This window comes from Artemia sp. Qi Xiang Cuo, chromosome 15 (assembly GCF_049724085.1).
Source record: "Artemia sp. Qi Xiang Cuo chromosome 15, ASM4972408v1, whole genome shotgun sequence".
Lineage (NCBI taxonomy): Eukaryota > Metazoa > Arthropoda > Branchiopoda > Anostraca > Artemiidae > Artemia > Artemia sp. Qi Xiang Cuo.
In genome coordinates, this window is record NC_142808.1 from 13,890,509 (window position 1) to 13,908,113 (window position 17,605).

The following is a 17,605-nucleotide window of genomic DNA, read 5'->3' on the forward strand; positions in this document are numbered from 1 at the left end:
GGGTTAACGTGCCCCCCCTATTTAAGAAAAAAATACCTTATTTTAGCCTTAATAATTTTTAAATATACAAAGTTAAATATTATAATCTATCTTAAGCCGTAGTGTTGGATAGTATTGGTGAAACATGAGAAATAAGGTAAAATAGCCACATATTTAAAAAAAAAAAATAAAACTTTTTTTGGCAATTATACTAATTAAAAATAAAAATTTCAAGTGTCGAAGCTATATCCAGCAGGATCTGATGATATGAGTGGTGAATAGTTTGATATAATTATAAATAGTCCCCTAATTTTGAAAAAATACCTAAGATTTGATGGTACAAATTTAAAATATAAACATTTAAAACGTTGACTATGGCGCCAGCAGGAGCTTAGGATAGTAGCGGGGGTCAAACAATCGACTTTGAATCATATTTTTCATTTTTTTTTAAAAAAAAAAATTTTTGGACAAAAAAACTAAATTTTTTATAAGACACAGCATCAAAGGTAATGAATAAAAAAAAAAAAAAAAAAATATATTTTTTAACTTTTTAATTTTAAATTTTTAAAGAAATAATGAATTTTAACTTTTTTTCTTCTTCTTTTAATTTTTTAGGTGATGGTGATGGTATTTTTAAAATTAATATGATAAATTTACAAAGTTTATTAACTATAAAAAAAATTTACATAAAAAATAAAACTTTTTTTTTCTACAGATTAAAAATATGGCACCACCACCACCAGCGACACCATTGAGTGATGGGGCAACTACATTTACAGGACCAATTCTGTCACCACCAACGGAGTTCCGTGATGAACCTACACTAATGCTAGAGAAGATTGAGTGGGACAGTGGCGTCCTTAAGGATGTTTTTGGTGAAATGGCCAGCCTGGAGGACTTAAGCTGTGATATTGACTTTGTTGAGGATCCGGGGTGTGTGGATAGTTTCCTGCGCGAATATTTAGATGATGATGTTACAAGTAACTCTTAAACGGGTCCTCATAACGAACATAGATTAGAGGACACTACCGGCTGGCTCGACAAATTGTCCCCAAACACCTTGGAATATGTGTTAGGGGACCTCATGCCAGACCCCTCCAATGTGATTGAACAGACTGGGGGGGGTGTTATTGACAATTCTCTGCCACCCACCACCACTCAACCTACTTCTATAGATAGAAGTAGCTCTAATACAACCGCACTAGTACCCCCTCGGCTTTATTTTTTTTCTCTCCAGCTCTTCCTTTCTTCACACATTAGTATACACCACAGAGGTTGGTGACAATTTCAACTATATCGGGTTGGGATATCTAATCACCGACTTTCGGGTCAGTTTACAGTCTTGTAATTATCAAATTCGAATCTTACTTTAAAAAACCAGTAGGAGTTGGGGTGTGGGGGACAAATTAAAGTCATCCATAGCACTCAAATTATTTTTTTTAAATGAAAGTGTGTTAGAGTTGTTTTCGAAATAATTGCACAGATATGTGGGAAATACCCCAAAATGTATAAAAGTTTTGGTAGTTTTTCATGAATGGGGCCAAGAGCCGAAGCCTTCCCGGTGACAATTATCCCGAGGGGGGGAGTGTGTATGTGGGTTTATTTATTTAAATTTTAATTTTTCAATGTGGGAGCTTTAAAAAGGATGTTATTTGCCGAGTGGTGCAGAGGGGCGGGGAGGCAATTGAATTAAAATATAAGTAAGATTTAGAGGGGTTTCAGGGGAGACAAAGAATCTGTTTCGATACGAGGCTGCAGTGTTTCAAGGACGCATTTTTAATTGCGTCATAAAGACCTCTTCGCACTGATGCCACTAAGAAGAAGTTGGTTAAAATTTCATTTCATGGGAGGGAGGTTACAAAGGTCCCCACCGTATATTTTAATTGATTAAAGGGCAAAGATCACGTGAGACTACATGTACTAGATCAGTTTTAGTTGGCTCAATCAAAATTAAATAGTTTTGTAATTGTGCTACAGTATGTAAATTCCTTTGACGAGGGTAAGCTTTCCAAGAAGAAGGGTATATTATTTCCAGTGCGGGCTCCTTCAATTGAATCAGTAAAATATTGGGTGTGGCTTCTATACACCCCGCCCACGGACTACTATTCATTTGGCTATTTTAATCCAATTAAAGAGATTAGAAGGTTTTTAAGTGAGGTTAAAAAGGGGCGTGGGGGTGTTTGCTATTAATGTCAAACATGCCTCTCAAGATTTCGCTCTGGTTTAAATTTATAACTTGACATGAAACAATGTCCACGTCATGGATACCAGGCTTTGGAGATAGTACTCGGAGATACAGCGATATTATGTTTTAAAAATTTTCAAACCACACTGCTACAGAGCACAAAGAGCACGTTAGACTGTAAAGATCAGCTGAAAAATGTTTGCGATCTGTCAAATTCAAATCATGTTAAAATACATGAAGCCATAGGGGTCTCTTAAGCTAACGCGCAATAAGATTCCAATAAGACCACGCAAGTGTTGGAGGTAGGGGAGATGTTGAGGGACGGTGAAGACTTCATGCTCTCGGCATTGGTCAGTCTAGTCAAAACAGCGACCAGTGCAAGATCACGCCTTCGCTATACAAACTATCCGATGGTCCTATCACCAGATGCCCTAGGTTCAATTAAAAATCTTCATCGGGGTGGGAGGTGCATGTGAAAATTGGATAAGGGGGGGTTGACTGGGGGGAGGAGGAAGGTATCTAATCCTGATCAGTTTCGGCATGAACTAACGTTTAGGGGGAATAACTTTAGAGGGGAAGCACACAAGTCATACAATTTAAACTTTATACAACAATATTTCGTACCTGTTCTTGTGCACAAGTCCAATTATGACTTAAATTGTGTTCTTCCAGCATTGGCCCGAATTGCCAAGGGAGAAGTTGTATATGACGCTTGAATATATGGTTATTTTTCACATAATACCATACCCAAATCATAGGAGAAGCTACTGCTTCAAGAATTCATGTGGAAAACAGTTGACAAGGGTAACACGTGCCTGAATAAAATCTGTTGTTTAGACTCTTTCAGCTTCGTCCCCAAATCTCTAAGTCAATTGATTCAGGTGCACAGGAGTGAAAATTTTGATCGCTTCCTCCTCCTCAAGCCGCGCGTTCACGATGATGAAATTCATGAGATAGTAACATGTCAGGGTATAAATCCATATGATTATTAAAACTCTGTTTCGAGGCTAGATGATGTGTCACTAACGCCAATTGAAAGTTTTTACAATTCTATTACTTAGAGTGAGTGCACCGCGAACGACTACGAATTTTCAAAAATGGTTTTGACAAAGTGCGGACGTAAAAACCGGTGGGAGTATTGTAAACTGTACTAGGCCAGTGACTTACTCACTCTTCTAAATAATGTTTGTAAAAATACGTATAAAATCTATGGGGACTTAGGGTGGTAGTTAGTTTATTATTTTTCCAACCCCTATTCGGTTTTGGACCAGATACTTAAAATAAGCAATGAAGAACTCGATCTGATTGCCATTGTGTATATGCATAGTTTTGTAGAGAGATCAAGGAGGGGTGGGTATGATTTTCACGAGGATCGCATCTGGAAAACTGATCCGAGTGGACAGCACACCGATGAATAGTCGGGCACCGTTTTTTTGGAGCTGAAGTCCCTTTACCCTTGGACAATGTCTCTCTATTGTTTGCCCTATGGCACGTTTAGGGGGCTTGCCAATCGTTGTGCTTCGAAGGTTACCCACCCTGCCTGTGTTAAGGAAACTGGGGAACATAGAGGTTTTTTTGAAATTTACGGTGAAATACCCTTTAAAATCCATAACTCGGTAAAGCACTTTGTTTTTCAGTGCATAAATAGACTGGTGGATAGGGACTCTCTGAGCCCCTACAATTTGTATTTATTAGAGGACGAGAGTATGCACTGGTTACCTTCAAAACAAAAACTAATTGCGGATTTCAGCCCGAAAAATAATATCGTTGTTCATCGCGTGCTATTGAAATGGATGGTGTCCAATGGTTTCAAGGTCACAAAAATTCATAGAGCCCTCCAATTTGATAAAAAGCTTGATATGAAAACATTTATTTACACCTTTGTCAGTCATCGTTCAAAAGCGAAAACTAAAGTTTAAAAAAAAGTTTATAAACTCATTTTGAACTCAAATTTCGGTAAAATGTGCGAGAGCATACAACACAGAAATCGAATTAACGTTTTAACCAACCCCAAAGATTGTGCTCGAATCATTGCTGATCCAAAATTCCCACAGTTTAAAATCATACACTCCAATCTGGTTCTCCTACATCACAAGAACAGAAGTATTGTTTTAAATAAAAATATTGAAGGCGGAAGTGTAATAATTCAAACATAAAAGAAACTCGTGTTGTCATTTTATTATAATGTGTGCAAGGTCCAGTGGCCGACGGAGTGAAAACTTCAAGTGTACTACGGGGACACTAATTCACTACTGTTAAAAGTCAGAACATAAAATATTTTGAATGATTTGGAAAATGTAGAGTACATTAGCTCACGACGGTACTATACTAGTAGGGAGGAATCTTTTTACCCAGAGCTTGTGAGACACCAGGCCTCAATTCAAGTTTTAATTTTAAAATCTGAAATGCGTAGCGATTTTACATAAAATTGTTTTTTTCCTTGACCAACGGACTACTGAATTGACAATCAAGGCAAGGACGTCACACAAGTTCGCAGGAGTTTACACACACGATTCGTAAAAAATAATTTCGCCCTCAGGGTTTATAAAAAAAGTGTGGAAGGTAGTTTGATACCAAGTCCGAAAGTAAGGGTGATTCGCACTTTAAACTTTAGAAACTACACAGTTAGAGTTGAGAAAAACGCTAGGTCTGCAATATCGGAAAACTTCTTTTTAATTGTGGTTGGTGTTAATTTTTTGCAAACCGTTATTTTTTAAATTAACGCTATTTTTTATTTTACATATTCAATAAAAAAAATCTTAAAACAAAAAATAAAATTCAATAACTAAAAAAAAAAAAAAAAAGTATAAATTGGGGGGGAGGTTTTTTTGTGTAAGAATGTTTTTTTTTTTTAATTCTTTTTTTTCTATCACAAAAAATTTCCATGTGTGTGTGTGTGTGTGTGTGTGTGTGTGTGTGTGTTTGCAAGGATTATAATGTTCCAGATTATATGACCGCCACCGGCCCGGGCCCGCCGCACGGGGCCCCCCCCGCCGCGGAGGTACGCGCCCCCCCCGCCGCCGGGCCTGCCCCCGGGGGGAGGGGGGACCCCAAATATTAAAAGGTTTTAAATAACAGTGTATGATAGTTCAACGTAGCAATAGTCCAATAACGTTTTTATTTTTTTTATAAATAAATAAACTGAAAAAAAAAAGTGTATTTATTTAAGTGTTTGTTTTTTTTTTTTTCTATTGTTTATGTTATTGTTGTTTATTTTTTTTTAAATAAATTAAAAAAAAGTGTATTTTTTTTTTATTCATGTTTAATGTGCCTTTTTCAAGGTATTTTATTTTTATTTAAAGTATTGTCACAATTTTTATTTATATAATAAAAGAAAATGTTATTCTTTATTCTTCTTCTTCTTCTCGTTATTATTATTATTCTTCAACGGAGTAGTAGTAGTAGTAATAGGGAAATTATTTATTTATTAGATGGCAATAGTCTACAGTTAGTTGGCCGGTTTAACTGTTGAGGGGAAAATGTATCAATTTAAAAAACAATTCAGATTTTTTCTGTTTTGACCTTCAATGTCGGGCAAAACAACACTCTTAACTAAAATAATTAAAAATTGTTATAAATTTTTTGTGTTAAAGCATAAAAAAATCTACTTTTGCTTTATTTTATGGCTTTAGTCTCACGATGTAGTGTAGGCGTGTTAGACCTCGCTGTGGTTGAGTACGTTATAATGAGTAAAGTGACTTAACGTTGTCAGAATTACTGATCCAAACTATTGTCGGTTTAGTTTCGACATGGAAAACCATATATTCCTCAGTCAAAAGTACATGATAAAACTGTTCGCTGGTCGCTCTCATCATAAACAGATTTCCGTTACTTTGGTTCTACACAATCTCTTTCATCAGAGCAAGTGTATGCGAACACTTCCATTAAAGTTCACCTTCTATATCATCTACAGATTTTTGCGTGATTCTAGGTCGCTACTAACTCTCAAGAAATAACTCTATCCAGGAGCCAAGAACTGTCTGCTCTCAGAATACAATCAGGCACCTAATAAAACCTATGTTTACATTTTAGTTGATCTTAATCAATATAACCCTGAGGATATACGTGTCTTCACTTATTTTCTTTACAATGAAATTAAAGTATTTCTCCCAGAGAACACTAAGAAGACCTATGAGTTGATATACTGAAACTGAAGAAACGACATGAAAAGAGAACTTTGTTTTCAGTTCTCATAACGTCAAACCCTCCACTTAGGAAAACAATACTCAAACATGGTATTGAAAACGAGGTCATTAATCGAATATACAAAATGTTTTTAAATTTGATCAAAGTTAATGTTCAAGTGCCATATATATTTAAGCAACTGGCAAAGCAATATCGTTCCAGTGTACGTACAGGGGCCTTTAAAAGTAAATGAGCTACTTAAAAGAGGACAAGACTTCTTCAGGCGGGTTGTAGCTTTTTCAAAAATCTACTTCCAATAAGTGCAGTAATTTTTCAAATTTTTATCTAGAAAGAGAGAGAGAGAATGTCAAAACAATCTAAAGTGACTCCAATATAACTATCTCTCTCACCAGTGAAACACTGAGAGAACAATCTGGGTAAAGTTATTGACACTTACAATATAGAGGATTATAAAAAAATACTTTTACTTCAAGATGTACTTTGCCGAGTGAACAAACACAAATCATATCGGTAGAAGCCAACTGCTGCTGCTGCTGCTGCTGATCCAAAGAAGTAATACCCTCCTCAGGTGGCTGGGTCTTTAAAAAAATGTCATATGTTGTAATGTTTTTGTTTGTTTATTAAATCGATAATAATAAGGCTCAAAAATGAGGTTGAAAACATAACACGAATTCGCGCACATCTCTTGGACCTTGATCATAGTCAATTTGAGAGCAATGGGGGAATCATTATAATTCAGAGCAAGAGATATAATCCACCCGATTTAATATGTGATATGTTTACAAATATTAAATGAATATTATCATTTGATAGTCACCTATACAACTTTATAAATACATGAAACGCCAAATAAATTCTCATTTTAAATATACAAAGTATAAAAAAAATAAATGAATATTAATAATCGTCATCATCATCATCATCAACAACACAATTTACAAAAATAAAAAATGAAATGTAAGAATAAGATTTCAAATCAAAGTTTTAAAATTCGATTACCCAACTGATCTCTCGACAAAGTATACTAATCCTCAGGTCACCACCACACCCATCCCTCCTGGCCCGTATACAACCGTGTCGTGGTCGTTACACAAAGGCTTTAAGTTCAATATGTTTGAAGTTCTGAATGGTGCGTATGAAAGGATTGGTGAGGTGGGGAGTTTAAGGTCCCCAACAACTCTTTACAAAGTCGCTGGTGTTCCCACTAAAAATGTACAAGACGATCTACAGAATGAATCAAGTTGCACTCTGCATAGAAATCATAGACTTCGTGCCCATCAAGCTCGAAAAACTAAAGACTTGTACCCGTTGCATATAGTACAAGAAGATCCCCTTACTCTAAACGAGGTTCAACGGAATCACTATACACAGTCATATTACATTCTACTTGAAATCATTTTTTATTGTCTCTATATATATTTAATTCTAGTGCAAACAACGTGAGGGGTTGAAGTTGCTCAGGGCCGTTAACGTATTCTCCAACGGGATTAATATAAAAAAAATTCAATCGGATTACGGTAGTGAATTTTTTAATCACCATGGTAAAAAAGTAATATGAAAATATAGTACACTTCTCTATTATAGTCACAGTCCTATAAAGTCTGCATGGGACGAAAGATTGATAAGAAGTATTTAAATTTCAATTTCAAGATATTGTAAATTGAAAAATACATTGTATTTTATTCATTATCTTTGTAAAATCATATTTATTTATAATCAACGACCTCATATATTGCTGTCAAACTCTATAACAATGGTAGTTCATCAGTCGGATCATGATAAACTTTAAACCTTTCTTAAACAATATTCCAATTAGACAACAGTCAAGAAGAAGAAGAAGAATAACGTATAGTTGAGCGATACTGGTAGAATTAATATAACAACACATGTTTTAGAAAAGGTGACTTACTTATGGTCTACCTAACTTTTTAAGGTGGTAAAAATACTAGACACTAAACCTATAACTTATCGTTTGCGTGATACCAAAGATGAAGAGATTCTCGGTTTCTTTTATGCCAATGAACTGCAAAAAGTTAAAAATATTATTGAAATAAATAAAATTTAACCGACATTAAAGACACGTAATAGCGGGGGTCAGAAACAGTTACTTGTTCAATGGCTATGATACAACTCTGATTTTGATTCTTGGATTGGTGTTGAAGATATTGACACTGCCCAATGATTTACATTTAACTTTCATGTCCAACGTGTCAGATCCTCTCTACCCTGAATTTAATACGACCAGTGATTTTTGGACAAAACTCTCCCCCTCCTGCAAATTTTACGGGGCCTCTTACGTGGCCCGGGTCGACGTCAACATAAAAATAATATCATGCATACTGAGAACGTATATAAAATATTAAATAAAAAACAGACCGTTTTAATTAGGCGATGAAGGTGCAATGGCAACTTTTGACTCTAATCAATACCCTAGTGCTCACATCCTCTACAGTGAATACAATACCCTGAATGCACTGTGTCGAGTCATCAACAAAAAATTGAAAGTATAAAAAAATACTGTTTCAATTTCAATTACTAGGCGGAACGAAGGAGAATTTATATTAACAATACGTATGAGAACGAAAGAATTTTCCTCAACGAGACTTTACTTGAGGTTCTTGGTTTTAAAAAACGTATTATTAGGAAAGAAAATGTCAGTGGTAGTGACCAAGTTATCTATGCAGACTATGCATCCAGCTTCTCAACTGACACTTGTATATTTCTCTACGCTTAATTTGTTGAAACATCTCGGTATGTTAATTCAAATTTTCCACTCCTATGAGTTCTTGAAAGAAAAATCACTCTATAATACGTTCACCACTATAATATAAATCATTTTCATTATATTCCTGTAAACACTTCCTATCGGTAACTCTTTCAGTTAACACTAAGAACTGAATTAGGTGATTAAATATCAATTTCAAACGGCCTCGCAGTGATTACTTGTCATTGTCGACCCATTGACAACTACGGTACAACCACCTTAAAAAATGAGCAATAGAAGAATTCCATTTGTCTGTCACGATAGTGACGGTTATGTTGGTGCTTTGAGTCCACGTCAAAGAGGCTATGGATTGGACTACTACATGGGGCGTACAACACTGACTGACTAAGGTCTTGGTAGCTGGTTTGCTATGCTCTTTCGTTCTGCACTACCCATTGCCGGAAAATATCTTGTACCTGCTGCGTCAAGTTTTGCTGCCTCCACACTACAGGACTGGGGGTCGGGTCAGAATTTCAAGGAGAGTGTGAATGAAAATATTAGATCTTCAGCAAGAGCCGTTGGCGAACACTGAAAATCGAGACCAACTGGTGAGTGATTGAAAAGGATGCGTTCAAGTCATTCACTCATCAATCTCCACCCAAGCAGGAAGCAAAGAACATCAAGAAGGAATTTGAGGAATAAAACACCGCAGTACAATACGCAGCATCAGAAGAAGAAGAAATATAAACAGATTGTTAGATCAAATACGGATTTATTCTCTTAAGATGGCTTATCTACCCCACAAGGACTCATATCCATAAATCACGTACAAAGAGAATATTTTTAATTATGTAAATGTTGATTTCAGCGTAAATTATGGCTCCAATTAACACTTTCAACCTCCACCACCTCCCTCTAAAAATATACCTGGTCAAATAATGTCCAATGAAGACCATTTCATTGATTTTTCATAAAATGTTATTGATCTAATTTTTGTTGTGACGAACTAGTCTTATAATACAAATCCGAATGCCGGTGATTGTCTCTCATATTACAACTGTATTCTAAACAATCTCGTCAAACAAATTAATGTATTTATTAATGGAACATTGGTGAGCACTAGCAATAATTTATCAAACTATGCTAGCTACATACAATTTATGATGATGACGCCAAAGGCGTACAAGGAGATGAGAGGACAATCGCTGGGCTATGAATATCAAACAGGTCTTGATACTGAAGGGGAGTTGACCACTGAAGTGACCCAGGAGTATCATCTAGTAGTAAAATTAAATCATGAGATATTCAATATATCAAAATGTTTACCTCCCAATGTGAAGATTTACATAAAGTGAAAAATGTCTCCATCGAATATCATTTTGAGAAAAATACTTCCTGCAGCACCCGATGCAAATGTTATTATTACATTGACAAGTCTCCATGTCCGAAAACAACAAGTTCTGAGCCCGGTTGCATTTGCTGTGGAAAAGCTAATAGCCACCGGTACCAATATCAAACTTCTTGTTCCCGCGACACTCACCACTCCACGTCACGGTACAATCGGTTCGCGTAGCTAGAGTGATTTGTCGTTTATCAATTGATAAATCAATTAAAAAGTGGGTTTGGCTTGTCTGACGAATTGCAGCGCCGTGGTACCCTGGACTCACTCTCCCCATGATTTCAATTTTTTCTGTTTATCTAGCAGTGTTTTAAAAGTTAAAGTTAGTCCACTTTACACTTTTTAGTTTTACAAAGAATCCTGTACAACTCTGTATTATTTGACTATTCAATAAATAGATCATGACTCCCAACTCTTTGAAAATGTAATAACAGAATCAATGTTTTCAAAAAATCATGAGGTTATTGCGTTGGATTTGTCAGTCGCACAGGATATGACCATAGTGCTAACAGTGACTGTCAGTTTATAGTGTAAATTTGCCGATGCTCTGAAAGAGATTATCAATCTACTATCACTGAGCCAATTTGAAACATCTTTGGAAATCACGCCCGACTGCAGTGTTCTGCTTTAACTAGCACCATGAACAAAAACCGAATAATCAATGAATTTAGAATGGACCAATACATGTCCCAATACAAGTCCTATTGCATACCTTCGTACTTCATTGAAAAAATTCCAATTGATAACAATACCCTGCTCATTTTTACTAGTAGTCCGTCGACTTTGACGACTGGCCATTGGATAAGCGTCTTTCAAACAGCGAAGAATATTGAATTTTTTTACACTCTAGGCCTATCGTATAAATTCTACGTTCCATACATCAGCAACTTTATTGAAAGCAGTGGGAAAACCATTATTCAAAATCAACAAAGAGTACAAGATTTAACGACTAAGACATCTGGCTTTCATGCACTACTCTTTTTCAAGATCAGATGTCTTGGCTACACCTGCAAGCAGTTTCTCAACGTCTACGTTGACCTACTTCAATTCAACGAATTTATTGTTTATATTAAACTTACAAGTTTTTTTAATTTTTTTTTTTTTGAAATAATAATAAATTTTTATAAATTTTTTTTTTAATTTTTTTATTATTAAAAAAAATTATATACATTATAAAAAACGACTTTTCTAATCTTTAGATTTCATACACTACTAGGTCTTTGTAGAAAACAACTATTGCAGGTAGATTATTCGAATTCACAGTGTACTGACTTTAATGTACTGCAATTTCAGGGTCACATTTTCGACAGTAGAGCGTGACTTCACTCTTTTCATATCTCTTTGTATAGTCAATGATACTATTCACATTCATTCTAAAGAATTCACATGTTTCAATTTTTGTATTTGAAGCAATTTCACAATCAGTGTCCTCGAGTGTCGAATCACATTCCGTCACAGCCAATTAAAAATCAGTGGGCTTATAATCATAACACACAATGTCTTCACAACGATGACGTAGAAACCATAGTCTTTTGTTGTTCCAGCAGTTGAATCGTGGACCCGGTTCCTCCTCACAGAACAGTCTAAAACCATGACGATACCAATCTTGTAGCAATAAAATAAAATCAAGGTTAGGATTCTTTCCAATAATACCGGGTTATGTACTCTCCCACTGCTTACATATTTCATAATGACAATTGGAGCATAGGTGGCCTCGAGGATGAGAGTCAAAAACCTAGTCAAGACATGACTTACAACCTTTAATTTTTACAGCATATCCTATCTGCTCTTTACACGGGTTGCATAATCTACACTTTTCATCATACTCCTCAATAATTGTGCAATTCTCACATGATGACCAGCTGCCCAGTGAGTACATACATAGTGGACATGTATGGAACATTTTGTCATGTGTTGAAGCTCTCACTGTCACAATGAAACTGAGCTAGCAGCAAAAAAAATTGCCTGAGATCGAGAGAGAGAGAGAGAGAGAGGAGTAAATCATCCTTGAGCACTATCTTTCTTATGAAAAAAAGTCCTAAATTTCTAGAAACTAATGTTTAAAAGCATATCCACAATATCATTTTGCTGTGTCGTGATCAATATATCAATAAATTGTGTAAATGCATTTGGACCACGATGTATAAGCTTCGTGCAAGAGTCTAATGATGGAGAATCAGTTTTCATTACATCTATAAGCACTCCCCGAGAAAACATCTTCCTTTGAATAGACAAGTATATAAAGTCATCATCTAGAATCAAACGTTTGTCCATAAGAACTAGATTCCTCATGATTCGATCCTTCTCGAATCTATCAATTTTTTTAGATTCCTAAATCAATCCCAACCAACTAAAGACTAATCAGAATCTCTTTTTTGTACTCTAGAAAATATACGCTAGTCTACTATAGAAAGAAAAAAGAAAAAATACCATTGATTTAGAAACATTTTTATTGAACATAATTACAATAATAATATTCACTGATGCATTTTGTTCTCATCAATATATTTCGATCGAACATCTAATGCTGACCGAAGTTTATTTATATGGAGAATATTTACTTTTCAAGCAAAACACAGCTGGTCCTCCTGCTTAAATTTGCTTAATGATATCACATATCTAGCATACATAGGGTCCCATTCAAGACATAGTCTACACCCAGCGGTTATTTCAACAGATCCATTAGCTACTCGTATATCGTTGATGTTGCTGCTGTCGGTTCCATCATTAATCCCCAATAGTGTAAATGCACCACTCATTTTTTCTCCACTAATATCCTCTCAAATAAACTATTCTCTTTGAATTATATTCTCTTACTAATATGAAATACAATGAAAATTACTCCTTATATCCGAATCCAACTACTAATCAAGTAGTTAGTGTGACCATCGCTCTCTCTCTCTGGTTGTCCTCCAAAAATGGGTGTCATAATAGAAAACATGTCTTTCAACCCATGTAGAGTTCATTGTAATAGGCAAATGACCCTGGTAACCGTCCAATTCGTTGAAAACCTAAACACATATCTATGCCTTCAGGCGTAAGTTTGCATTTAGGTTCTGTACGAATTGGGCGCTTACTACTGGAATGGTTATCCAATTAGTTTAATAAATTCTGTAATTGCAAAACGTTTTAAAATATTATCAGATAGTGACACAGTAAACGCAAATCCAAGGGAAAATTCAGTTTATCTTGGTCTCCCGTACGTTAAAGGGGTTTCAGACCACATTCTCAAAAATCTAAGGAAAAATAACATTTGCACTTGCTATAGACCCAGAAAAACCTCTTCTAAAGTTCACACGACCACCCCTTCCATAAAAACCTTATATGCCCCTGGGACATAACTTCTAGTCCTTATCCCAAGACTCTGGGGATTTGTGTATTAGTCCTTATGTATAAGACTCTGGGAAAGGCATTTTATATGACCTTTGGAATCTTTTTGAACAAATGGCTATCTCAAAATTTCAATTGGATGCATTTGGGGAAAATATGATGTGGGGGGGGTCGCTGCCCTCTGATCACTTTGACTCTTAAAAGGGCACTTGAACTTCTGATTACCAGTCCAATGAGCCCCCTCCGAAGTTTATATGACCACCCTTTCCATAAAACCTTATATGCCCTTGGGGCATAACTTACAACCCTTGTGCTGAGAGCAAGGGGGGGTCATCCTCAAAGACATTTTTTTTGACATTTCAACTACGCTGAACAGAATGGCTGTCTGAAAATTTTAATTGGATGGGTTTGGAGAAATGACGAGCGTGGGGGGGGGGGGTCTTGTTGCCCTCAAATCACTTTTGATCAATAAAAAGGGCATTAGCTCTTTCAGTTTCCGATCGAATGAGCCCATTTCGAAGTTTCTATGACAACAAATGACCATCTCAAAATTTCTATCATTTGTATGTCGGGAAAATACGACGTTTTTTGGAGGGGGGGGGCAAAGGACATTAGAACTTCTGATTACCCATTCATTGAGCCCCCTCCAAAGTTTATGTAACCACCCTTTCTATAACAAATTTATGCCCCCAGGGCATAACTTACAACCATTGCCCTTGGGGCACATTCATCTCATTAGAAAGGGCAATAGTCCTTTCAATTTCCAATCGAATGAGCCCTTTTTGAAGTTTCTACGACAATTCCTTTACGAAGTTCCCTGATAAAAAAAAAAAATTAAAAAAAATAATATGTTGTGCCCACATTGCTCTTTTTTTAGGCAGCACTATTGCGCTGACTATTGTATAAAATGGTCACCCTAACACTTTGGACTCTGCTTGTTCAGTCATCAATTTTCATTATGTAATTGAAATTCTGAGATACTACTTATTTTCGAGGCATATTCTTTTTCAATTCAGTATTTCAGAAGAGCTAAGCATAAACATATGCCAGGACCTTACTAAACCATTTTATTGGAGAGCGATCTGGCATGGGAGCAGAAAGAGCAATCCTGGGTTTACTTAATAACAATTAGGCAAATTAATACTGGTGTCTCACTCATATCCACTCATGATTCATAATACACTTTACAATGGAAACATAATTCTCAATAAATTTCAGGAGCTATATGAATATGTTTATTGTATTATTATAAATATAATTTGGCTTTTTAGAGTTTCATTGCCAGGCTTCAGGTGTTATACAAAGGATAGGAATTCCAATACAAATGGTGGCAGTGTTGCCATTATCATAAATGCCTTAATCCCTCATTTGGCTCTTCCAGTTGAAGGTCTTGAAGATGATTTAGATATAGTACAATAGCTGTCTTTGTCTTCCTTTTCAGTGCGTGTTTGTCTCCCTTTTCTTACAACTTCACCATGGTTTAACACATTCACAAAATGAGGCCCTGTTCTTATCTTTAACTGAGACAAGTCCAAATTGACTACTTACTGTCAATTTCCTAACATCCAAATAGAATATCCTACTGTTCTAGATTCTTGGCAACTTTATCCATGGTCTACATTTCAAACCTCATTAATTCATACTTGAATCCCTTATATGCTTCCTCTACTTTCTTTGTATTATCATATGGTATAACCAACCCTAAAGTGTGTCGATATTGTCCCTAGTTGCTTTTCTAGCAACTTTTAGTTGCGATCCTCCTTAAGACAGCTTTTGCTGCTACTTAAAATTAATTCATCCATCTAGATTGTCGAATATTAAACTCTCTAGTTTCATATTCCCCTGTTCCTGGAAGGTTCCTCTCAAATTCTCGTACTCGGATCTACTCACATTAGCTAATATTTTTCCTGTTATTGGGGCATCATAGCCATTTTTGCTAAAGTTTGTCTTCCAGAAAATCCTCAAATCCGATTTTTAACCTCAGACCAAATAGATTCAAGAACTACATTACTCAAATGTAGTGCACATTAGCCATTATACTTCTTCCATTAAAAGTGTGTGAACAAATTCTTGCAAAAATCAGATTATCAAATACCTTGTGGCTGTGCAGTAGATGACGTCAGTGGCTCTTGATCAAAGAAACGCTGGTTCAATCCATCCTGTCGCAAGGAAACCAATAATAGCTGCTTCATTTGTAATAATTTCCCCCCATATTTTAGGCTAGAAGCCTTCGATATCTTGTAACCTTTCTCTCTATATTTGAGGCCTTAGCCTGGATCCAATTCAGTCCGCCCCACTACAAAACAAAAAAGTTGAATTAAACCTTTCTCTTTGTTGGACTTTTGCCTGAATAATAAGATAGTAACAAGAAAAATATAGCCACCTGTGTTCTCGGAATACTTATATATTTCATTATATAATGGCCTAAAGGTCACTAAATCAGCACATAAATCACTAGATTATTAAAGAAAATCACTAAATTAATAAAAAAAAATCACTAAAATCTAGTGTTTTTCACCGGTTTTTTTTTCACCTTCCCCCCTCAAAGTACCTTGAAAATTTCACCTTCATACCCTTAGGCATAGTTGTACTAGTAGTCATAATGATAGTATTAACATTGCTAGTAATAGTATTAATAGTAATAGCGGTAGTACAACTAGCAGCACTAGTATTAACATTTTGCCTTTTGGTCAGTATAACATACCTCTCATCAATTCCTGGAAGTTTCAACTTAATACAAATAGCCATTGCTATGACATTGCTGATATGTCCTTTTGATAACCTGTCTTCATATACATCTTGAAATTTTCATCTCAATGCTTTTTGCCTTACAAGTACGGCAGTTGCAATATAAGTAGTAGTACCGCGTGACCCTTGTGTTTCAGGAGTCGTCTTTAAAGAATTGGGGCAAAATTTAAACTTTAGCGTAAAGATCGAGGTGTTGAGGGGCAACCTCCCTCATATACATTATAATTTATGTTTGTTTAAAGTTTCAATGTTGCTCCTTACTTTCATTTGAAGAACTTGTTTTTTTATTTAATTTCAGATCGTTTTTTAAATAACGTCAGGAAATCTGGATCCACCTCCACAGAAAATCTCCCCCCCCCCCTTCATGGAAATATACTCCAGAAAATTGAGTCCTGGTGAAAATTTACCCTGGACAATTACCCTTAATATCTCCACTCGTACAATTGAGTCGGTAAAGAGAAAGCAAAACATATAGAAGTTTCGCATAGCAATTCTGGCAAATTCCTTACGTATAAAATTTCCCCAGAAAAGCTCACCTCCTGGAAACTTCCCTCTCCATTGAAAATTCTCCCCGTGCAAAATGCCCCAGCGGAAAATTTGTCCTCCCCACCCGAAAATGTATTCATACTTCCCAATAACAATTAGTCTACGTAAACAATGGGCAAACTTTATAACTTCAGGACTATTCCCCAGGGCTGTAGGGGGTCATTTTATCTCCAAAGACATAGTTATTGGGCCTTTCAACTATGCTAAACAAAATAGCTATCTTAAAATTTTGATCGGACGATTTTTGGGGAAAAAGTGGCGTGAAAAGGAGCCTATTTACCCTCCAATTTTTTTGGCCACTTAAAATGGGTACTATAACTTTTAATTTCCGTTAGAATGAGCCCTCTCCGATGCCCTAGGCCTACTGCATCGATATGTTCACTCCTGGGGAAAACAAAACAAACAAATAAACGCATCCGTGATCTTTCTTCTGGCAAAAAAATACAAAATTCCAAATTTGTGTAGATAGGAGCTTGAAACCTCTACAGCAGGGCTCTCTGATACACCAAATCTGATGGTGTGATTTTCATTAAGATTCTATGACTTTTAAGGGGTGTTTTCCCCTTTT

General features: G+C 35.8%; 1 protein-coding gene across 1 annotated transcript in view; it reads left to right on the forward strand.

Annotated features, from left to right (window-relative positions):
- LOC148943355 (tetraspanin-9-like) overlaps positions 1 to 17,605 on the forward strand; it is a 57,662-nt gene that overhangs the window by 23,224 nt on the left and 16,833 nt on the right. The gene's annotated exons all lie outside the window — the stretch shown is intronic.